Genomic DNA, 25,371 nt, shown 5'->3' on the forward strand with positions numbered 1-25,371 from the left:
TCCAGCCTTCAGCTCCCTCATCATCAGGCCCTTTGCATTGCTGCTTCCTGTGCCTGAAACCTAGTTTCAGAAAATATTGCCATGTCTTTTTCCTTCACTTCATTTGTTTTCCTTACTAGAGAAAAACTGGCTTCCATTTAAAACCACACCCTGTCCTCACTGGTACCAGAAAATATTTGCGTCATCCAGCTTTATATTTCTTCAAAGTTTTTGTCGCTACTCAAGACTTTGTTTATTTGTTGGTTTTCTATTCTCTATCACTACGAAGGTTTAAGTTCCCTGAGAACAGGATGACTGTTTCCTGATGTCTCTAAAACCTGGAACAGGAAAGCAATGCATGGGCTATGCTTTTAAAATAAATCAAATAATTCTTCAAGGTAATTAGAGTTGTTCTTATTTCTGTTACTGTCCTTTGCTAGTAAAAGCACTTTGATTACACAAATGACAATCTAATTAGTCTTTACTAAAATTTAGTAAAGACAAAAGAATTTGTCCAGATGGAAAGAATCTATCATAAGTTATGTAATTGTGCTTTGAAGTGAACTCCATACTTAATATTTTCCAGTAAATTGAATATATTATACAGCTAAGAAAAATTGAAATAATTCATATAAATCTTCTGTATTGGGAAAAGAAAAACAGCCAAGAATGAAACACCCTCTGTTGTAAAAATGTGGTGTTTTTACTTAAAAAAAAAAAAAAAGCCCACCACCTTACTGTAGGAAGAATGTAGCACAATTTTATATTTCACAACAAAATATAACAGTGGTGGAACTGAAGAGGGACTCAGTTACATGAAAGGTGGGAACTGAGGGATTATATAGTTATAGAACTCATCCTAAGTCAGCAAGCTCTTACTTGGGTACTTATAAATATTATCTTATTTAATATTTTAAAACTCCTTTCTGGTGAATAGTAGTTATTGCTCTGCAGAAGAAAAAAGAGCAAGGCTCAGAAAGAAAAGAGAATTCTCGAGGGCCCATAATTCATAACTGACATCCAAATCTAAAGCTTCAAGTATCCAAACTCATTTAAAAAAAATGCTTTTTCCAATAAATATGTAAAGCTTTCGGTATGCATACCAACACTGTTAAAGTATTGTCTGCAAAGCCCTGTTTGGAAAATGAGAAAACCCTCTTATGGCTTATCAGTCTGTCAAGTACAGTTTTAATTGTTTATTGAAAAAACTAGCTCATTGATGTTTTACAGATGAATAATGTTAGCACTGCTCTAATTACTTAAAAATGTATGTAATTATATGAGCAAGGAGACTAATAATAGTGAATGATACTTGCATAGGAGACTACATTAGCAAGTGCTAGAGCCACTTGTTAAAATAAATTATATCAAAGGAAAGGGAGAGGGAATAGACAGGCAGACAAGAAACAAGTGATATTTATAGTTAACAATGCCTAAGAGGTGAACTTTAAGCCTATTTACATCCTTCTAAAAGACTGAAACATCAAAGAAAATGTCTTCCTACTGCAAACCTAAAATATAGACGAAACAAAGGAAGAAAATTACTCAACATCAAGAAACTTTCCTCAAAACATTATGTAATAAAAGAAAATATGCCATGAACTAAAAAAGAAAATTATGCATAGATCCAAAAATGTCATTCCTAACGTCTACCTGTAACTTACTATTTTATGTTACTTTTAAGATTTTATTTATTTATTTATTTGTGTGTGTGTGTGAGAGAGACAAAAAGAAAGAGGCAGAGACATAGGCAGAGGGAGAAGCAGGTTCTCTGAGCCCAATGCAGGACTTGATCCCAGGACCCCGAGATCATGCCCTGAGCTGAAGGCAGATGCTCAACTGCTGAGCCACCCAGATGCCCCAGTAACTTACTATTTTAGAGACAGGAATAGTGATGGTTAGGTGGGAGTTCTTGTTAAGTGGTTACTAGCAAACAAAATATGATACAAAATAAAATCACCATGGGTTCCAGATTGTGGTTTTATGTTCTGGGGCTAGAAGATCTTGCCAGACTGGGTCTGAAAGTGAGTGATAGGTTGAACTTCGAGCCCTGTGAAAGTCTCAACTCCCTGGGAGTGAGAATCCAGTCAGGAACCAGACAATAGTCTCCAACACCACAGCCACCAGTGATATGGCCACAATCAGCACAGAAGAATCTAGTGCCACCACCCTGCCCCATGCTATAATCATTCAAGGAAAAAATACCTAGTGAACAGACTGCTAAGTGCAGGTTCTGTTTAAGTTCCTTCTGAGGGGCTCAATTTTGGAAATCTAGATTTGCAATTGCACCCATGTTTGCTCTTTCAGAGATTTTGGAACTGGACTTTTTTGGATATAAGCCTGCCACTGAGTTCACTCTAGAAGGAAAAAATGCAGTAACAGCAATAACAGTAACTGCCAGATTAACTCTGGGGATGCCACCGACATCTGTAGCTGTTAACAGCCTCCAGTTTAATTCAGGAGTCCTATACCATGTGGCCACCATTTATTCTATCTACTGATATAGGAAAGACATTCGGGTTCAAAGCCAACAGTCAAGGAAGAATTCTTGAGATGTCTTTGATGCAAAAAAGGTGGTTTTATTAAAACAAGGGGACAGGACCGGTGGGCAGAAAGAGCTGGACTGGAGTCATGAGGAGTGTCCCATTATATACTTTCAAGTTGGGAGGGGGTTAGGGATAGTGTTAGTCTCTGATGAATTTGGAGGCAAGGTTTTCAGGACCTTGAGGGGGCTAGCTATTGTTGGGAGTGGTAATTTATTACTATCTAATAAAACTTTAGTCATGAGGTCATGAGATCCTTCAGATGTATATCAGGAGGCCGTATGCTGGGGGGATACTTACCAATCTTGGGTGGGGGTCGGGGTGGTTAGAGACAAAGGAAATTTCTGAAGGAATTTTTATATTTAAAGTAGACTTACAGGATTCTGGGGGTCAGGCTAAGATTGCCTTTTGCCCTTAGCAAAGTATCAACATCAAGCCAATGGAGTCCCTAGACGAATGTCCCTGTCTGTTTTAAGGACTTGTCTGTCAATGGGATATGGGTAGTAAGAAAATTTAATAATTTTTTTCTGCCTTTGTTTCCCACATCATCTATTACTTCTGCTTGGCTGGTAGTGGCATTGTTCTGTCTACTTCAATATTAATCCAGAAGCTTCCGTGGAATTTACTCCAAATAATTTGGGTGGACCCACAGCAAAAACTTCAACTGCATCAACAACCCTTTCTCTCTATGGTTGGCTAGACTTTTACCTGAACCCAGACTTAGACTCCCATGTACACTTACACTTATGCATAGCTGCTTCGGCAGGTTTGCTTTTTCAAGGTACAAGCACAACAATCAAATCTTAAACAGAAGAGGGGCACCTGGGTAGCTCAGTCTGTTAAGCCTCTGACTCTTGATTTTGGCTCAGGTCATGATCTCAGGGTTGCGAGATCCAGCCCTGCATCCGGCTTGGCGCCAGCTTAAGATTCTCTCCCTCTCTCCCTCTGCCTCCACTCCACCCCACCCCACCCCACCCCCGCCATGTCCCGCTTGCTCACTGTTCTCTCTCAAAATTAATTAATTAGCTTATTAATTAAAAATTAAAACTTAAACAGGAGGACACAGGCGTGACTTTGACATTTACTGTAGCTGCTTCAGATGTGGCCAGGGAAGACCGTAGCAGTATAGATTTTAGTAGCTCATAATATAAAAAGTGTGAGAAAAGAGGAGCATGACCAGAAGATAATAAAGAACAGAAGGATGAAAATCTTCCTCAAGTCATTTGCCAGGATATGGGAAATCTTAAGAAATTTGTGAAAGAACAAAAATAAATACGAAAAAAAAAAAAAAAAAAACCAAAAAACCAAAAAACATTACGCAATGATTCATGTTTAAGAAGATATTAAGACTTTAAAGCAGTTTCTGCCTTGGGCTGCCAGTGTGTGAACAAAAAAATGCTCTTGATATCAACAACTTGAAAGTATAAATCAGTTAGGAGTTATATAAGGCACATAGAGCTTCCAGAACGCAGGAACTACTACCCAGACTTCAAAATAAAAACACAGCTTTCGCCAACCACATCACAACCACAGCTCAGCATTTTCAGGCATAGTTTTGGTGTTGTTTGAAGTGGTGGGGTCCGGAGATGATGGCCAAGGAAGAATTCTTGAGAGGTCTTTGGTGCAAAGAGATGTTTTTATTAAAGCTTGGGGACAGGACCCGTGGGCAGGAAGAGCTGCACTGGGGTTGTGCAGAATGGCTGATTGTATACTTGGGAGTTGGGGGAGGTAAAGACAAAAGGAAATTTCCCAGAGGACTTTCACATGCTAAAGAAGACTCAGAGGACCCTGGAGGCCTCACTACTGTCAAGCTGAGGTGCTTCTTTCCCTCTAGCAAAGCATTAGGCAGTTGGGAGTTTCCTGGAGGAATGTTAAACCTACCTCAAGTATTTGTCAACAGGCTGTAGGCTATACGGATGTTTAATTTTATCTACATTTTCTTCTGTCTTTGTTCCCCACATTGGTTGCAGCAGTACAAACAGCAGCTTGAAGAAGTGGAAAACTGTCTTGTCATTCAAGCAAATAATTCCCATATAACCACTCAAGATGTATCAAGAGCAGAAAACTTACTGCTTGTAGCTTTAGTCATGCAACTTCAGTCTCTTATTAAGAGCATGAAAGTGGCCAAAGAGCAACATGCCCTCTACTGAAACATATTGGAAAATGGTAGATGTGTTTGAAGTTCAGGCCCGCCGAAGCTAAGAAATGGCACAGTGCACCCCGAGTAACTACCAGACCCAGGCTGTCCAGCAACATGCAAATGAAGCAGCCGTCATCACCACCGTGGGCAAGCTTAGCGTAGCAAGGAAGGTGACAGGCCCTCAGCCATTTCTGGACTATGGTTTAGCACAGATGCAACAGGAGCATTGGCACTGACTTGCAGGCAAGTGGCTTAGGGTCTTCAAACTCAAAGTTTTGGAACGAGCTGTTTGAGAAACAATACGGCCGAGGCCACACTTGAGTTTGGAAAAATAAATAAACCTTCGGTAATCCTAGTGCAAGCTTTGGCATCTCAAGTACATCTGCATTTAACTTCAACAATTCTGGCATCGGGGTACCCTTGGGTTGGACATACACGATGCCCGATCCTGTCTCTGCAGGTTTTGGAACAGGAGAGGAATTCCTTCAGTTGAAGAAACTTCCAACTGGAAACCAAATAAGAAAAATAATAAATATATGAGCTGATGTGTTAGGAGAATCCATGAGACCATTGTTCACTATGAGCCTATTTTTTTTTCTAAAACTTGATGGAGTAAATTGCACCTCTGGAGATTTATGAAGGTCTGATATTTCTTTCCTACTCCGGAATTTTGAATTCATACCAATCAACTTTTTCTTCTTGTGAATATAAAACCCAGTCCTGTATTTTTCTTTATTTTGTAAACTATATTCTGATTACATCTCTGACCAGTAAAGCCTATTATTTAGCCAAGTGTTAATAGCTGTGTTTTTGTCGATAAGGTTGACACTACATAAATATATGCCTATTTGTTTCTCATAGAGTAGAAAACACTTCTAGTGTTTATAGTCGAATAAATTTTTATTTATTTATTTATTTATTTATTTATTTATTTATTTATTCATTCATTCATTCATTCATTCGAGACACAGAGAGAGAGAGAGAGGCAGAGACACAGGCAGAGGGAGAAGCAGGCCCATGCGGGAGCCTGATGCAGGACTCGATCCCGGGACTCCAGGATCATGCCCTGGGCCGAAGGCAGGTGCTAAACTGCTGAGCCACCCAGGGATTCCCTATTTTGATAAAAGTCTCTTGAACTACCCTGAAGGACATCTTTCATACAGAATAATATTCTTGTCTGTGTACACACATAAAATATGAATTTAGGGACAGAAACTCTTGCCTCAAACTGTTTCCCTTTGTTAAGGGTATTTAATGTTTCATTGTTAAAACTGCACATCTCAGTGTGTGTAGATTGAGTTGGAAGTGCCAAGTCATTGGAATTAGTTGCTTAAAAACTGGCCCATTGGGCTGACTCCATTTCATTCTCTCTAATCTTCCATTTTTCTTTCCATGCTGACCTTTGGCAGCCTCACCAAAGGAAGAATACTGTGCATCTTGTCAAACAAACTTTTATTATCCAGTATTGATTACCTTTAGGAAATTTGTATAACATTTTTTTTTTCTTCCCCACATGGAAGATGGAATGTTCAGGGGCCTATTTGAACTGCAGTCAGATTGACCCCATGCAAGGGAAAGATGCGCTATTACTTTAGTGGAAATTTTATGAGCTCTTTGAATGCAGAGTCATTTCTTACATGGCCATTAATATTGACCCTAAATGGAGTGGCTTGTAGGTCTTTTAATATCTTAATGGTTTAATGTAAGATAGAGAGGCGATACATTTAAAACTCTTTTAAATTTATGAACTCTCTCCAGTCTTATCAGTGACCACCACTACCCAGATAATATTGTGCAGGCAGGTCAGGCTGCTTCTGTGTAATGTGACTGTAATAGCATTAATAAAGGAATGAGAGTCGATAAAAAAGAGAGCCCTCTGACAGAGAACTGCCTTACCCCTAATTTAAGAGAAAAACAATTAGATTGACCTATTTATGTTTCAAATGCAGTTGCCAGTGTAATCTGAACACGGAATGCCATTAAAAATGGTTTAATTTTTTTCCATAGATTTAATAGTATGTATTTAGTGAATACTTTCAGAATTAGTTTCACTCAGGCACCATTTTGCTACAATAGATGCTGCACAAATGTATATGTTTTTGATAAACATTAGCTGGCTTTGATTATAAGTGTTTAAAACTCTGTTTTATCTGCTAATAGCAATGACTGGCTTTTCTGACAAATTTTTGCGACATGATACATTAAAATTAGAAAAGATACTTGCTTTCTGATCACTTGCACCTGTTTTTACTTTCTCATACTTCTCTATTACTGCAATTCCCAAGCTTAGATTATGGAGAAAGGCATGAAAAAGTGTGATTTTGTGTTTTGTGACTACTGTCAGAATAAAGTGCACAGTGCATCAACATTTTTAAAAAGGACTTTGTTGGTCTGAAAAAAATACAAATTTACATATATATATATTTATATATTATTTATATGTATTTATATTATTAAATATATATTTATATAAAAATATATTTATATATGTTTACTTTCCAAAATGTAATTTTATTTCAACATACTAAACTTTGTGAAGTTTTGTTTTATAATAATTTGTGATAGGAATTTAAATGGATTGCCACTGTCCTCATTGCCTTCACTTTGTCCAGAGTCTATAGTCATGTAAACAAGAAAAATTAATATGTCAGTTGCTGTTAAAAATAAATTTGGGGGTCCCTGGGTGGCTCAGTTGGTTAAGCATCCGCCTTCAGCTCAGGTCATGATCCCAAGATCCTGGGATGGAGACCTGCATCAGGCTCCCTGCTCAGTGGGGGAGCCTGCTTCTCCCTCTCCTGCTCCCTATGCTTGTGCTCTCTCTCCCTCCCTCTCTGTCAAATAAATAAATAAATAAATAAATAAATAAATAAATAAATAAATAAATAAATTTGGTATGTACAAAGAAGATATGTTGAATGATCTGAAATTCATTGAGATAAATTGTGGTATTTCAACATGGCCTTACAATTTTAATTTCCGGTAATAGGGCACTTACCTTGGTCACCCCTGTCACTGGCCAGAAGACCTGTAGGGCTGATATAACTAATCACCTTGACTAAGGACCTTGATTGATGTAATTGACTACCTTGACTGATCTACAACCATAATTATCATAAATTCCTTTATCATTTCCATGAGCTTTCAGCACTGGTGCACCATAAAACAAAGACCTATATAGTTCAGAAAACTTGACTTATTTCAAACTGGTACATTATTTAACACAGAAACACCTCTTTTCCATTACAAATTCTACAATGCTCAAGGGCTCTTGGCATGTTATGACATTTATTATGACATCCGCTCCAGAGGGTATTGCTGCATTTTCCCTTGTGTCAAAAATTATATAACTTCTACATATGAGCTGAGAAATTTGAAATAATCTGTGACAAAATGAATGTGCCTTATCAAGGGGTGTCCCCACCCCCATCCCTGTATAACAGATAACAACTTGCAAGGTGACAGGAAGCTGTAACATGGGCTAGTTCTGCATAATCACGGGGAGGAAATTACCTAGAGCAGCATGGCCTCCAGATCCCTGCTGTCTAGATAGTTCTCCCAATTCCATCTGAAGTCACTCTCAATATATGCAAAGCTTCACTTTCAATTAGGAATGATCAAGGGAACAAGAAAACAGTGCTAGCACAGCCTTCTTGACTAAATCCTAATAGGGAAGGCGAAAATAGGGCCTTCTGCTGCTTAAGTATCGGGACTCAGATGCACAGATAGGTCTTGATAAGAGAAAGGAGAAGGACTTTGCAATTTCTGTTACAAGAGAAAAGTGGAGCAGAGAGTCTGATCATGGTGATTTGGGTCAGGGGTGAGCAAACATACCGGCACCAGGAAAGTCATTGCTGCTTCTTCTTCTTTTTTTTTTTTTTTTTTTTCTGTTTCCCTAATACCAACCTGCTATATATTTGTTCATTTATTCCACAAATGTGTATTATTTTTAAAAAAGTTATATTAACACCTGGACACCAGGACTATTGAACATGTCAGTGAGTAGTTTATAATAAATGTGCCATTGCCAAAGAAATTTTAATTTGATACACTGCATTATCTTTTCTTATATAAATCCACTATCAGTGCTCCTCTTAACTTTTAAGGTGTGTAAATCAAAGGAAGATATTATTTAGATGTAGATTCTGATTCAGTAGGTTTTAGGGGATGAGAGTGTGCTGAGTTTCTGTATCTCCAATGAATCCCCAGGTCTGCCATTGCTGCTTGTCTGTAGACCACACCTGACATAGCAAAGATTAAATTATTTTTTCATTCTCTTCTACAGTTTTTGAGTTTAGTGCCATTATAATCTCAAGACTCAACACCTCATTATGACCTTTGAAAAGTTTTAGCTTTTACTTCCCATACCCTATTTGTCCTCAAACTTGCTCTGCTTTTTCTTGGCAATGCTTCATATGCCTGTCATGTGTTTAACACTATAGTCTCCTAATTCATGTCACTTTATTTTATAAATGTTTAGTGATCACCTATAGCATCTCAGCTACTGAAACTGTATCAGTAGGCAATGTCCCCGTTGTCCCGGATTTCAGTCTTGCCTCTAATTTCTAGTGTCTATGACCAATTCCTTTCTTTCACTCATTTTGCTATACAATATAGTTTTTTGCTCATCTCAAACAGCTTCATAACCCCTTTTCAATGCATATGTCCCACCACTTCATTACAAAATTAGAAGTTTGATGGGTAGAAATTAGGAGTACTTTTCATAGTCAAATGTTTTTTATGGGGCAGCCCTGGTGGCTCAGTGGTTTAGCGCTGCCTGTGGCCCAGGGTGTGCTCCTGGAGTCCCTGGATCGAGTCCCGCATGGGGCTCCCTGCTTGGAACCTGCTTCTTCCTCTGCCTGTGTCTCTGTCTTTCTTGAATAAATAAATTAAAACACACACACACACACACACAAATATACTTTATGGCTGATGGCCAATATTAGCAAGATATGGGATGTTTGGTTTTATCTCCTCTACTCTGAAGAATCTGGAAAGGCTTTAAGCATCCTCCTAAAATATAACCAAAATGGGAATTTGGAGCATATTGAACTCTGAGGGCCTTTGTTGTACAGAGTAGGAACAGGACTGGTGTACTAGGAAGAGAGGGTATTAAAATGTAAAAAAAAAAAAAAAAAAAAAAAGAGTTTCATGGAAATAATTAAGGAGAGAAGAAAAAGAAAGTATTTCTGAATTTTCACCAGAAGCAGACACTACCAAAGTAGACCTCAGAGGTAAATTGAGTGGGATAGATCAAGGAATATTTATGTATAACCTTCTGGATTACATAAATTTTTATAATAGGCAATTTTGTAAGGCCTTCTACTAGAAAGTAATAAACAATATAATTCATTTAATCATATCACAATTCAATTATATAATAATAAAAATGTTTCAGATAAGTATAAATGGCCCTAGATTTTGGGGATATGTTTTCTAACAAAATTGTAAAGAGAAAGAACCCAAAGCTGCATCTTATTTGAAGTTATGTCCCCATTATTCACTCTCTGTTAAGTGAAAATTATTTTAACACAGATTTTCTAATCTCTTTCAGAAAATAAAAGAGTAAGAAATGCTTTCCAGCTCATTTTATTAGGGCACTAGTACCATGATAGCAAAACTAGACAAAGGCATTACAAAAAAAAAATGAAAACTACAGACCAGTATCTATTATGAACTTAGACTCAAAAAACCCTCAAACTATGGCCAAGTGGAATTTATTCCAAGTGTACAAGGCTAGTTTAACATTTGAAAACCATCAGTATAATTCACCATATCAACAGACTGAAAATGGAAAAATTATATGCTTATTTCAACTGATGCAGAAAAAAAAGCATTTGACAAAATTCAACCCCCCATCATAATTAAGGAAGCAAAAGGCTCAATAACTTAGGAATAGAGTGGAACTATCTCAACTAGGCAAATCATCCTCAAAAACACTGCAGAATTTTTTAGCCTTCATGCCCAATGTGGGGCCCACCATGGGGCTTGAACTCAGTACCCTGAGATCAAGAGTTGGATGCTGAGGAATGCCTGGGTGGCTCAGCAGTTGAGCATGTCTGCATTCAGCTCAGGGTGTGATCCCAGAGTGCTGGGATCGAGTCCCACATCAGGCTCCCTGAAAGGAGCCTGTGTCTCTGCCTCTCTCTCTCTCTCTCTCTCTGTGCTTCTCTTGAATAAATAAATAAAATCTTTAACTAAAGAGAAAAGAGTTGGATGCTTAACCAACTGAACTACCCAGGTACCACAAAACCTGGAGGATTCTTAAGGATAAAAGATTGTGATCAGAAAGAAGAACATTCAGACTTACCACTTATCCAATAGTACTGGCAGTTCTAGTCAGTGCACTAAGGCAATAAGTAAATAAATAAATGGCACACAAATTAGAAAGAAAGACTAAAACTGCCTCTGTTTTACAATTGGCAATGCAAAAATAACAATGAATCTAAAAAACAATAACAAAACTTCTAGGACAAAGAGATCATTTCAACAATTTACAGGATATAAGATTAGCATGCAAAAATCAAGTACATTTCTATAGACTAAACGTAAATACATGGTGACATAAGTTAAAGGCACAAAAACATTTAACGTCAGTATAAAAAATATGAAGTACTTAAATGTAAATTTAACAAGGAATGCATAGGACCAATGGGCTGAAAAATCATAAATAAATTGAGAAACGTATCATGATCATGGATTAAAAGATTTAATGTAGTAAACGTATCAATTCTGTTTAGTCTCAAAATTAAAAACATTTCCTATCAAAATTCCAGCAAGATTTTTAGTAGACATAGACAAGTTTATTCCAAAATTAAATGGAAAGCCATAAACTCTAGAATAGATTTGAAAATCTTTGGGAGAAAAAAGAATAAAGTGGGACAAAGCATTCCAAATGATCTTAAAGTCTAATATGTAGCTACAATAATCAAAGCAATGTGGTATTGGTGAAGAGGTGGGAACATAGATCAATGGAACAGGAAAAAAGGACCCATAAATACACCCACACAAATTTTCTCAACTAATTTTTGACAAAAGGGCAAAAGCAATTAATGAATGAGAGATAGCCCTTTTTGCTTTTTTTAAGATTTTGTTTATTTATTCATGAGAGACAGGGAGAGGCAGAGATATAGGCAGAGGGAGAAGCAGGCTCCCTGCAGGGAGCCCAATGCAGGACTCCATCCCAGGACACTGGGATCATGACCTGAGCCAAAGGCAGATGCTCAACCACTGAGCCATTCAAGCATCCTGAGGAATAGCCTTTTTGATATTGCATATGGTGCTGGAGCAACTGGTTATCCAAAGGTAAAGTATATACATAAATACATAAATGAAATCACCCTCAAAAAGGATCAAAGGTGTAATCATAAAACTCAAAACTATACAAATTTTACAAAAACACAAAGAAGAAATTTCTCAGAATCTTGGGCTAAGTAAAATATTCTTAGATTTGATACCAAAAATCATGATTCATCAAAACAAAATTGATAAATTCGACATCAGAATTAAGAACTTTTACTCTATGAAAGCCCACATGAAAAGGATAAGATAAGCCATAAACTAGGAGAAATTATTTTTTGAACTCTATATTCAACAAAGGACCATATCTAGAATATATAAGAACTGTAAACACTTGTTTAAAAAAATACAAAATTTTAAAAAAACGTACAAAATGAGGAAATGGCATGAACAAACATTTCACTGAAGAGGATATAATGATAGTAAACAGCACATTAAAAAATGTTTAACATCATTAACTATCATGGAAATACAACTTACAACCATAATGAAACATAAGTACATCCTTATCAGAATGAGTAAAATGTAAAAAAAAAAAAAAAAAAAAAAAGAGTGATAATACCAAATGCCAGAGATGATGCAGAGAAAGTGAGTCACTCATATTGCTGTTGAAAATGTAACATAGTGCAGACACTCTGGAAAAGATTTTGATTTCTTGTAAAACTGAATAGGCAACTACCACCCAACTTACACACATTCTTGGGCATCTTTTCCAGGAAAAAAAAAACAAAAAACTTATTTTCACAGATGAATGATTACAGCATCTTACTTCATAATAGCTCCAAACTTAAAATAACCTGATTATGCTTCAACAGGTGAATGGCTAACAAACTATGGCAGATCCATACTATAGGATACTACTCAGCAATAAAAACGGTAGAACTATTGATTCATGTAACCGCTCGGATGAATTTCCAGGATATTATGCTGAGTGAAGTCAATCCCCAACGGTTATATGCTGTGTGAGTCCATTTATATAACATTCTTGAAATGAATGATAACATTTAAAAATAGAAAACAGGTTAGTGGTTGGGAATGTTTAGGGAATTGAGGAGAGGGGAAGGAGGTAGATATGACTATAAAAGAGATACTTTAAGTAATGGAACTATTCCGTTAACAATACGAATATACTGGTTGTGACACTGCACTACAGTTTCATATGATGTTACCTCTGGAGGAAGCAGGAAAGAAAGTGCATGTGTGTATGACTGTCTGTATTATTTTTTACAACTGCATGAGATTCTACAGTTATGTCAAAATTGATGTTGAATTTAAGAAATTATCTATTTTTGCATTGATTATTTTATTTTGTAGCAAGGAGAAAAATTATTTTTAATACAGATATATACAAATGACATGACTTTCTGCAGTATTGTGATACATATATATCTTGAATGAAAGCTATATAAAGGTTCCAAATTCTTTATTGCCAACACATGTACTGATTTAGTCTGAAAACACAAATGTTTATAAAATATGCCTTTTAAATGACCCTTAGTGAAGGAAAAAAAAGTCCACAAGTCATCTCAAAACTCAAAACGAAATGGTCAAAATTCAAAAATTAATCTTATGATAATTACAGATATTTGACAAATGTCAACAACTCTTTACACCTCCATAAATAAATAATACAAACTAGCTATCTGCTATTTTATTTCTGTTTGCCAGAATAATGTTTTGTTTCTTTTCTGAATTATCACTTCTATTTGTAAGTGTCCTTCTACATTTAAATAAATAATGCCACCTGTGTTTCACCCCCTACCGATTTCTCAATGTTTCCATATGACTTTCATTTTTCAGTGTCTCATCTTCGCTGTAAATCTGTTTTGGAGGTCACATGGGTACTTTTTTTGGTTGACAAATGATTCTGAACCATTTCTGCTCCTGCTGTGTCACTAGAGATATACATAAAAACCAAAGTTCAGATGAAATTATTAATTTTCCCCTTTATATAAGACGAACAAAACCTGGATTGGATGACACAAAAACAGCCAGTTTTGAAGGAGGATGTTGGAGAGAGTGTAAGAATGTAAAATTACTCTACTAGCATCAGGATCCTTCCATCAATTCAAGAAGGGACAAATACTGAAACCTATTTTATAGACATTCTTAACTCACCGGCTCTGATGCTAACATGGACATTGTTAAAGAACAGGGAATATTCCATCTTCTTTATTTTGACTATTCCTAGAGGATCCAAAAGAAAATGATGCTTATTTTTAATAGATGTCATTCTGTCAAATAATTCTAGAAAACCAATTACACAAATTTGCTAATTTAAATTGTATCTTGTAGTGGTTTACAAAGACAATTCCTATGCCCTTGTATGTTAATTAGTAGTGCTCTTAAACATTAAGTCAATATTAGAATACCCATCTTGCATACGTAAGTAGATCTTCATGCTTTAAGAAAGGTTGCATATGGTATTGTTAATATGCTTATCTTTAATTGTCACATATGTGTTGATACTGAAGTTCATATGTAGGTGTTCATTTCAGAGTTAACGTGTGAAACTTGTGTATGAAATTTAGGGATGTAATTTTATTCTGTAGATTTGATACATTATAATGTGACACATCACAATTTTTTGCAGCTTTTTCCAAAGAGTGTTTCTCCAATACTAATGGACAGTATATATTCAAAATTTTGAGATTAAATATACATAATTAATGATATTGAGAGTAGTATAATATACCATTTATAAAGACAGCATTGCAAATAAGCATGTTAGAGGAGAATAAAATGTTGCCAAAAAAGTGGACAAACCTTAAACACATCTCCCAGACTTATTTGAGTATGATTTTTTTTTTTTTTGTGCTCACATCGGCAGCACATATAGACTATGCTTTTTTTTAGCAAGCAGAAGGAGAGTGAGTGAGAGAATCTTAAGCAGGCTCCATACTCAGCACAGAGCCTGATGCAGGACTGGATCTCATTTTGTACTTTCCATGCTGCTACAATAAAAAAAAAGAAGGTATCATATAATCTTTCAGTTTACAGCTTTCTAACAGTTTCCAGTTACATTTAGAATGAAGTTCATCCTCTAGACCAGGTTGACAAGACCCTATCTGACCTAAACCCAGTATCTCTCTGGTCTCTTTGATTCCTCTCCATTTCCTTTATTATACACTATACAAACTGACCTTTGTGTCATCTCTCAAACACTGCAAGTTTGTTCCTCTTCAGATATTTTACTCACTATTTCTCTATACTTGGAAGCTTCTTCCCTCAATGTTTATATGATTTGTTTCTTAATAAAACCTTAGTATCTGTTCAAATATTTTCTCTCAGAGTCCTTCACTTATATGCTAGACATTAACATGATATTTACAGTATTACCCTTTTCCTAGTCACTTTCTTTCCCTATACTCTTATTTTCTTCAGAGCATTTGTAAATATCTGAAATTATGTATTGACTCCTTAATATACCTTTTATTGTTTGTCTTCATCCAAAACTCTAAAAGCCCAAAAGTATATCTATGGACCTTGTCTATGCTTCCTACCATAGTATCCCAGAGCCTAGAAAAATGTCTAGTATTTATTAGGTGTTCACTAAATGTTTCTCGCTGAGTTAATGAATCATTGTGGGAATGATGAGAAGGGATTAACAATGCTTTTCAGTAAAAGTTATCATTAAGTTATTCAGCTAAAGAGAAGAGGTAGGATTAGCATAGTGACTGAATTTAAAGTAGCTTTGATATTCATTAATCTGCTGATCTCAGGTAATAATTTGCCCAACCCAAATATCTATTTATGGGGCACCTGGGTGGCTCAGTGGTTGAGCTTCTGCCTTTGGTTCAGAGCGTAATCCCGGGGTCCTGGATCAAGTCCCACATCAGGTTCCCTGAAGGGAACCTGCTTCTCCCTCTGCCTATATCCCTGCCTCTCTCTGTATCTCTCATGAATCAATAAATAAAATCTTTTAAAAAAATCTGTTTCTTCAACTATAGAAATAACATAACTATCTTGCAGGGCTAGAATATTACAAGAAAATTATGAGAAATATTATTCAATATATGTCAATTGTAAGAGTTAATACTATAATAGTCCTGGAAGAGAGTAGTGATGTGTCCAGCAAAGATTCCCATGTGATGTTGGCACAAAGACACACTGAGACACAAAGTGTAACTTAAATTTTCAGAACATGAATGATAGAAGAAATTCCTGGATAGAACCAGTATGGAGATACTTATTTAGTAGATCCTGGATAAAAATTTCAGCAACTCCAGGGTGGCGAAGAGTTAAAGTTAGTAACAGAATTGCACATTGGGTATAACACACTGTTACAAGTGAGTGTGCATATTTATGATTGCATGTTTGTATCATTGAATAAATTACATGCATTGGTCCAGGAATTCTCAAATAACCATGTTCACATGTATAGACTTTTATTTTTTCAGGAATTATTAAAGAAAATCCCGAGTTCAAATTGTGGTCAATGAAATGGACAACATATATTTCACAGAATAATATTCCTGAAACCTGTCTATTTCTGATTTTGTGTATCTTGTGTCACACATTACTTAAGTTGATCTAGAGAAAATCATTTCTGTACTAATTTCTTTTACCCTCTTCCCTTGACATGTTCTGTCCACTTAAAGAAGAAAGCCAGGAAATTACTGGAATTCCAGCCCGATGCTCCTTTCCCGTTAAGTTGTGCTAAAAATTCAAGTAAAACGATATTCCTTTTTTTTAAGATTTATTTATTTATATGAAAGACAGAGAGAGAGAGCAGAGGATGGGACAAAGGGAGAGGGAGAGAGAATCTCAGGCAGAATCCTCACAGAGGATGGAGGCTGACTTAGGGCTCAATCTCGTGACCCTGAGATCATAACCTGAGCCAAAGTCAAGAGTTGGACACTTAACTTACTCAGCCACCCAGGCACCCCAAGTAAGATGATATTCTAAGGAAGAAAATTATTTTAACTGCTGACTATATTAGAGCTGTAGAATAATATATTTTATTTTATAATAATATTACTACAGAAAATGTGTTGGGTTTTCTTATTTACCAGGTGCTATGCTGATATATGAATTTTCTTATTTAATCCTCAAAAAATCCCCATGCATTGAGAATTGCTATTATGCTCAGTTTTACTAATCAAAGGCTGAGACTTCTAAAGGTCAAATAATTTGCTCATGTTTACCTTAGACAGCATCTAGAGCCAGAGATTGATCTAAGAGTTCACAAATTTTACAGTTTGATCTTATTTAAATCTATGACTAATTCAGCCAAGTTTACTGTTAGACTTTCTGAGTGTATGTGTATAATCTTCCCTCAGTGAGCCTACTTAGACTATTTCAAACCCCATATATGGGTGAGAAAGAAAGGAAAACAAGATTAGTATAATGCAAGCAACTGGATTGCATTAAAAAGCGGATAGTAACAATGTTCTTGCTTGCCCAAATTCCACCAGCATATGTCATGATTTCAGTTAATTTCCAATTTTGTAACACACATTAACTTAATTTGACAATTTTTTCATGTTTAATATTACTTCTTCCAAAATAGAAGTGGTTGAGATATTTACTTTGAGACATTAATTGCAGAGGGGTAAAAAATGTTACATCATCACAGGCCTCCATTTGGGAGTGAGACTCAGAATTAAGAGGCAGGAGTTGCTACAGAAAGAAAGAGAGAAAGAAAGAGAGATAGAAAGACAAAGATTTGCTTTGGAACACCAACAGAGATGGTGTTTTCCTAGAGAAAAAGATTAGAATCTTGACTGAAATTCCTTTTGAAAATGGAGATGAAATCCCATCCTCTCTAGACTATTTCTAGAAACTGAAAGCTTCACAGTTAAATAGGTCTAATTGCTTCAAAACCATGCCTCTTTCTGAATTTACTTTGCCAGTCCATAAATTTCACTTATAAACCCTCCACCCATATTCCAGAAATAAACCAAATGAGTCCATTGACTCTTTCACATGACAGCCTTGCAAACATCTGAAACTTACTATCTCCTCTTGCTCCTCTACAACAGAGCTTTTCTTTAGGATGGCTCTTCTAAATTCAAGGAAAATAAAGTCAGGCGGAGTTCTTTATCAGTAGTAATTAGTAGACCTTTGTTTAAAAGCAGCTGAAATTAAACTGGAAGCAAATGAGTCAAGATATATTAAAAATTCCGTACGAAGGTGTAGCAACTTTCTTTGACTTACTTGTTTCTCATTGTTCTATATTTGTATTTATGGTTGACAAAGTAGATTGAACTTGTTAAATGTGATTATTCACTGTAAACTTAATTTACAGTGAATAACTATCCTGTCAATGGACACTGGTGTGGTATTTTCTTTTTATAAGATTTTATTTATCTGAGAGAGAGAGAGAGCACTAGAGAGAGGGAGAGGAAGCACAAGTTGGGGACAGAAGGAGGAGAAGCAGGCTCCGCATTGAGCAGGGAGCCTGACTCAAAGCTCCATCCCAGGATGCTGGGATCGTGACTCGAGCCAAAGGCAGACACTTAGCCAGCTGAACCACCCAGGTACCCCTGGTATGGTATTTTCACATACATTTTTAGTTATTTAATGCCACAACCCAAATCATAGACATAGAGACTATAAAGCAACAAGTCCCCTACAAACATAATAATAAAAAAAGAGAGAGAGAGAGAACAGCCACAGGAGAAGAAATACCTACACTTTCAGAACTTTTTTATTCCAATTACTTCCCCAAAAGGTAACCTTTTAAACTTTACCCTAAACCTCAATTAGATATCACATAAGTTCTCCTTTCCCATCTTCTTTCCTCAGCCCTGCTTAAAATTCTCTTGTGACTTTTAGAATAAAGTCAAAATCTTTAACACGGATTCCAGGTTCCAGACAGACTTCAAGATTCTTCATAGTCTGATCTCTCCAATTTGCACTGCTTGATTTCATTCAACTTTCTCCCAACTCTCTGCTGCAACGTCTGCCCACTGGCCTTCTCTCAGGCCATTGCACATCTTCCCACAACAGCAGATTCTATCTGTGGAACACCCACCCCTGGACCCTCAACATTTTTAATCCTTGGAACCCTCCTAGATCTTGGTCAAACGACAATTCCTACTGTAAGGTCCCTGGAATCGTCCTGCCCTTCACAACACCATCATTATTTACTTGGGTAATTATTTGAATTCTGTTTCCTTCTGCCAACAGACCTAAATCTGTCAAGACAGTGATATTGTCTCTTTTGACTTGTCATTTTATCCCAGCTTGTAACGCATAGCCCAACCCATAATAGATACTTATTAAATGTTTCTTGGAAGAGTAAAGGAATAGACAAGCTGGATAATATGGACTCTGCTTGCTGGCTTCACTGCAACTAAATCCTCTGGTACTCTGAGAATCATGAAATTTTATGGCTGTGTATTTCGTATGAAAGTAGAAAAAGTGTCAGCAATTACACGAGTTACTATTCTATGATGGTATCATCTGGCGGTATAATTTTTGACATGTGTGTTAAATGAAAATGTAGGTACTTTCAAATATTTCCTTCTTTTGGGCAGTTTGGTTATGTGATATTTTACTTTTTTAATTTTTTTAAATTTTTAATTTATTTTTTAAAATTTTATTTGAGGGAGAAAGAGAGAGAGTGGCAGTGGGGCAGAGGGAGTGGAAGAAAAACAGACTCCCTGTTGAGTGCTGAGCCCAACAGAAAGCAGGGTTTGATCTCATGACTCTGAAATCAAGACCTGAGCCAAAATCAAGAGTCCGCTGCTTAACCACCTGAGCCATCCAGATGCCTTGTGACATTTTACTTTTAACTAGTTAACTGAGCCATGAAGATTACCTTCACAGATATTTACACACACACACACACACACACACACACACACGTAGTCAATGATATGCCCAAATAGAATACACCTCCAAATCAAATTTATTTTACTCTTAGCCCCTTAACCCTTACCTGATGGATGTGGGGATGTATATATTGTGTAAATAGGTGGTCAAGGAAGTTAGGGAAACCGTAAATATCTGTTTATTTGCTTACCATGTGTCAGTCACAATTCAAATTACCTATGTAGTCCTCATAACACATTTAGGAGGTGGACATAAGCACAGAGAAAAAAAAATGACACAGAGAGAAATTAAGGACCCCAAAGCCCCACAGCCAGTCATGGAGGAGCCAGGATCCCAGTTCACACCCACGCCAGCAGCTCATCTCCAGCTGGGAGAATGGAATTATCTTCCCCGCACACAGCTTTCTGTCTAATATGTCTTTAATTTCAGGATACTCTTGCCCAGGCCAACAACTTGATTGAGAAACTTCACCCCAATCCTGGGAGCTCTTCGCTAGTATTCACTGAAAGTTTATGCCCCAAGATTATTTGAACCCCTTCCCTCAAAATTCTCACTTGCCTCTTTTCACCAATCTTAAACTTACTGTATCAGAACACTTACCCGATCCAAATCAAGTCTCTGCATTTGAAAGACACACCTAAAACCAGACTTTAAATTCTCACAAACATCCAACCTTTCCTTTCTTCCTCCAAGGCACTGCCAAAGTTCTGTTGAAGTTATGGTCTCTCTTACTGCAGTAAGCAATAAAGTCGTTTTTGTCTTGTCAATAGGTTGCATTGGTGTTATATGAGAAGCTGGCAAGCAATAGTTATAGGCAGATACAGATATTGTGAGGCTATGCAAATAGTACCTGAATATACTCCAATAAATCACTGAAACTGTGAGATTCATTCAGAAGAATGAAGACATCCTTTCCACTAGGCAAAGAATTTTCTGGAACATAATTTTATTTAGTTATCTGAAAAATTGTAGCACAAAACATAGACTTGATGTATACTCTTTTAGATAATAAATTAACTGTTCCTCTTGAGCACTTTGTGTTATCTTCCTATTATTCCAGGTTTAAAATACTGTACAGTTCTTGGGCAGCCCGGGTGGCTCAGCGGTTTAGCGCTGCCATCAGCCCAGGGCCTGATCCTGGAGACCCAGGTTCGAGTCCCACGTTGGGCTCCCTGCATGGAGCCTGCTTCTCTCTCTGCCTGTGTCTCTGCCTCCCCCTCTCTCTGTGTATCTCTCATGAATAAATAAATAAAATCTTAAAAAAAATTCTGTACAGTTCTTGATTTAATCACTACCAAGAAGTCAAAGAAAAAGCAGTTTAGGAATATGTAATAGGCACGTCCTAGAACAGCTTGATATTCTCCTTTCCATAAACTTCAGACTTTCAGGCCTGTTGATAACTAGTGATGCTTCAAACCGAAATATCATTGTCTTCAATTTTCATATACCCTTGTTCTTTTTATATGCAGTTGTAACTAAATAGTTACATATTTGGTGCTTTTTTTTTTTAAACATTTCAACGGGTTAATTAGTTCAGAAAATAAGCATTATGAAAAGGTCTTGCTAATATTAGTTCATTTTTATAATGCAAACAGGCTCCTTAACTTACAGTCGAATGCTGTTTTAGAACTCAGTTCCAGTTGAATTTATGAATGGGGAGTGAAGGCATGTAAAGCAACACAAAATGATAGAACAATTCACAAAATGCTAACCTAAAGTTACAACAGTATGGTAACACAGGAATAGCATTTCTGATTATAAAATCTGGTATAAATCTTGATACAAGCACTTTTTACCTGTGTTTACCATGGGTTAATTCCATGATCCCCTGTGGTGGGTACTGTATTGTGCTCCTCAGATAATCCTTCAGGAATAAAGAACTAACTCACTAGTTGCTAAGAAATGCTACCACACAACTGTCCTCTGTTGTCACCCTTTTTGGGGATCATCAAGCTGAGGATATGAAGCCTAATGTCCTTGCCAGATCTGACCTCTGAAGGATCATGCCAGTTCAATACCCACTGATGTCTACCGAGGTCTTTGTTAGGACTACATGCAACTCAACTTCTCCCTCTGCCTATCTGACTTTTTTTCTCCCTTCCACAGATACTGATTCCTGGTTTACTTCCCAATAAATGCTGTTCACACAAATCTTTACATTGGAGTCCTGGGAAATTGAACCTGAACTAACCTTAATTTTCCACCATATGAAATTAAACAAATAATGTTATTACCTATTTTATAGAGTTTTATGCCTCAAATGAAAAAGTGAAAATATGTTGAATGGAAAAATGAGTTATTCAAAATTAAATCATGACCATTTTTGTAATTAGTTTTATTTAGGTGCTTTCCTGAACTAATAGATCTCATAAAGTCCTTAGCTTGATAGAAATTCAGTAGTTAAAAAAGTGTACAGCTAGCATCATCTATTAATGACACTTCTCGTCAACATTTATGTGCCTATGTGAACACACAAGTATCCTTAGGGTGTGTATAGAATGGCATTTCCCCTACTAATGAGTTAGTTCTCAAAACACAGTAAGTGTTTATCTTGCATCATTTTGCAGCACATAGAACATATTTTGCTATAGGCTATTTGACACAGTTTCAGCGCCACAGAATTAAAATCACAGTTTTAAGGCAGAGCAAGTATGTGATCTTTAGGGAACTTTTATCCGCTTTGCTTTTTTAATAAACTCTAGGATAGAGCCCCACACTCCTTCGTAGCTGGATTTGGTTGTCTACACCTTAAGGCAATTCAGTCCTTTGAGCAATATTACCAAGAGTCTCTTTCCTGATGCCTGCTGCGCTTTGGCGGATACATTTCAAGGAGAGAACATATTTTTGCATGTGTATGCTCTTAGCTAAAATATTCAACTTTAAAAATACATATTGCAGATATCCGAGTAAACCATTTAGAAGGTTATTCTAAGAACTTATTCTTCTGTAAGCAATTATGTTCAAGTTGTAAGCCTGTTCAACTTAGTGGGTTTTTTAAATATATGATCCAATCAATCTCTATTTGTTGCTATGGTAATTAAAGAATTAATATCCATTTACATCTTCTTAATAGTGAAGAAATAGGAATGAAGAACTGAAAATAAATATTTCTTAATCTTCATTTAACACAAAATGAATATTTATTTTATTTTATTTTATTTTATTTTATTTTATTTTATTTTAAGAGAAGGAGAGAGCAGGGGCAGAAGGGCAGAGGGAGAGGAAGAGAGAATCTTGGGCAAGCTCCATGCCCAGCATTGAACCAGTCAGAGGGCTTGATCTCAAGACCCTGAGATCATGACCCTGAGATCATGACCTGAGCTGAAATCAGGAGTCAGACACTTAACTGATTGAGCCACCCAGGTCCCCCATGAAATGAATCTTTAAAAGTAAGGATATTTTAACTGAAATGAAAACCTAGTACACAAAAGCATCCCTAAAACTGCTTTATACAGAAAATAGGTCCAAAATTCCAGACAATATCCCTGTTAATGAACTGCTTTCAGGCCCAAAATAAGCATCCAAAAATAAAACAACAATTTGAACAGGCAAAAATAGGGAAGTCTCCTCAAATGTTGTATTTAAGTGAACATACATGTCATACAAGTACAGTTTTTTAGAAACTGGGATGATGTTTCTGAACCACTGAAGAAAGATTCTGTGCCTTGAGCTCCCTTTGGTTCAGGAGCAGGCCCTCGGTCTAAACCACCTGAGTGCCTTGATAGTGCTCCAGGAGGGACAACTAACGTATTCATATGAGTCTGATTTACCAGTACCAGTCTGTGGGGAAAACTTTATGAAAAAGTGTTTCAAAAATGAAGTTATAAACTCTTTGAAAAAATATTATGGGGTCAAAATAAAAATTATGCCCTGAGAGCAATATTAACATAAAACATTCATTTAAAATGGTAAATAATTGAAAGTTGATAGAGAATCGACCTATGGTTGATCCCTGGCTCTGGAGATGTGATCATACTTGAAGAAATATGACAACAACATATAATAACATGTATGAGTATGATACTATATAATAACACTTTAATATGGATTCATATAAAATGTAATTATAATAAAGATACTATTATTCTGATATAAGATTTTAAAATTTACAAGGAACATTAGAATACCTAATTTTGGTTTCGATGTCTCCAGAATTGGGTAGAGAGGTGAATAAAATCCATGGGGTATGTCTTCTATGCTTTATTGAATATTTTAGTAAACTGAAAATATTTAAATTGACCTGAGATGAGAGTCACCAGCTGACAATGTGCAGAGCATGATCCGATTGGATAGGTCCCAGCCTCTGATAATAGCAGAATTAAAGGGACAGCCAAACCAATGGAGCACTTGCCAGAAAAGGTTAGTCAGGGATCATGCAAAAAGTTCTGTTTCTGCAGCTAAAGATGACAAGCTGGTTCTCTGATCTGACTTGTAGAGATAAAGAGAACAATTTAGCTTAATGAAGGGACAGAGTTTGGCAGAATTGACATCAGAGAAGCCTGTGAAAGAAACTTTGATTGAAAACAAATGCCTTGGATAACAAATGGCTAAGGGTATAAGAACTTATAGAATTAAAAGGATTCCATAAAATATTACGGAAACACATTTTAATCACATTAATCAAGTAATCAATTTAGGTGGTAGATTTCATGTGAGAATTCAGCTGGACATGTGAGAAGTCTTAAAGTTGGAATCAAACACCTGGAAAAGGTGATTGTGTCCCAATGTGGGAAGAACAAAGGAATTAAAGATAATAAGATTGACTTCCTCCTCTTGTTAGCTAGGTTGCAACAGGAAGTTACTCAAATATGAGGGCTGAAAACTATCGTCAGAAGAAATGAGGGGAAGTGAGAAAGGCAAGGAAAGAATATGTTTTGTTTTGCAGAAACAATAGTTCCAACTAAGGATACACCCAGTTCGTTGTTTCATTCATAGCCACTTGCTACATGTGTCTAGCCTGATAGCCCCTATGTGAGCCATTTTGAGTTGGGTTGGATTGAGAAACTGTGTAGAAGCCCCCTCAGTTATCCTAACATCACCTTTAGCTCATCATAATACTAAGATCTCTCCCTATGGGCAGAGATTTGTACCACTTTTTGAACATAGGACATATGCACTAGCATGTTGACATGCTAGACGTGTGCAGTTGAACTCAAGTGCGTATGCAAGCTCCCTGCCCCCCAACTCTAATATACAGAATAAAAGTTTCTTGTCCTAACTCCTTGGGAAGATACTGTTTTTAACATAGGCAGGTCAGTCCAAGGACCGAATGGGGGTCCCACAAGACCAGCCAAGAGGGTCCTTGGCTTTGTGCAGCGTAGAAATCAAACACAAGCCAAGGGGAAGTGAAGGCACAGTTTATTGAATAGTAAGTGGTGGAGTATAGCAGACTTAGTGACTGGAAGACAGGGTAAATTGGAAAGTGGTTCAGGGTACAAGTTTCTTCAGGAATCCAGGGTAGAGTCCCATCAAAAAAAGTGAGTAAAAGGTGAACAGAGGTGTTATTTCATAAATCATTGAAGGTAGGGGGTCTCGATGCCAATATTGGTGAAGGTTTGCTCAAAGCTAATGTCCTGCCACATCTTTGGGAGATGGTACTTCTTAGAGGTTATCAAATGTTTGGGGCCTACG

Source organism: Vulpes vulpes, chromosome 4, assembly GCF_048418805.1.
Source record: "Vulpes vulpes isolate BD-2025 chromosome 4, VulVul3, whole genome shotgun sequence".
NCBI classification, from domain to species: domain Eukaryota; kingdom Metazoa; phylum Chordata; class Mammalia; order Carnivora; family Canidae; genus Vulpes; species Vulpes vulpes.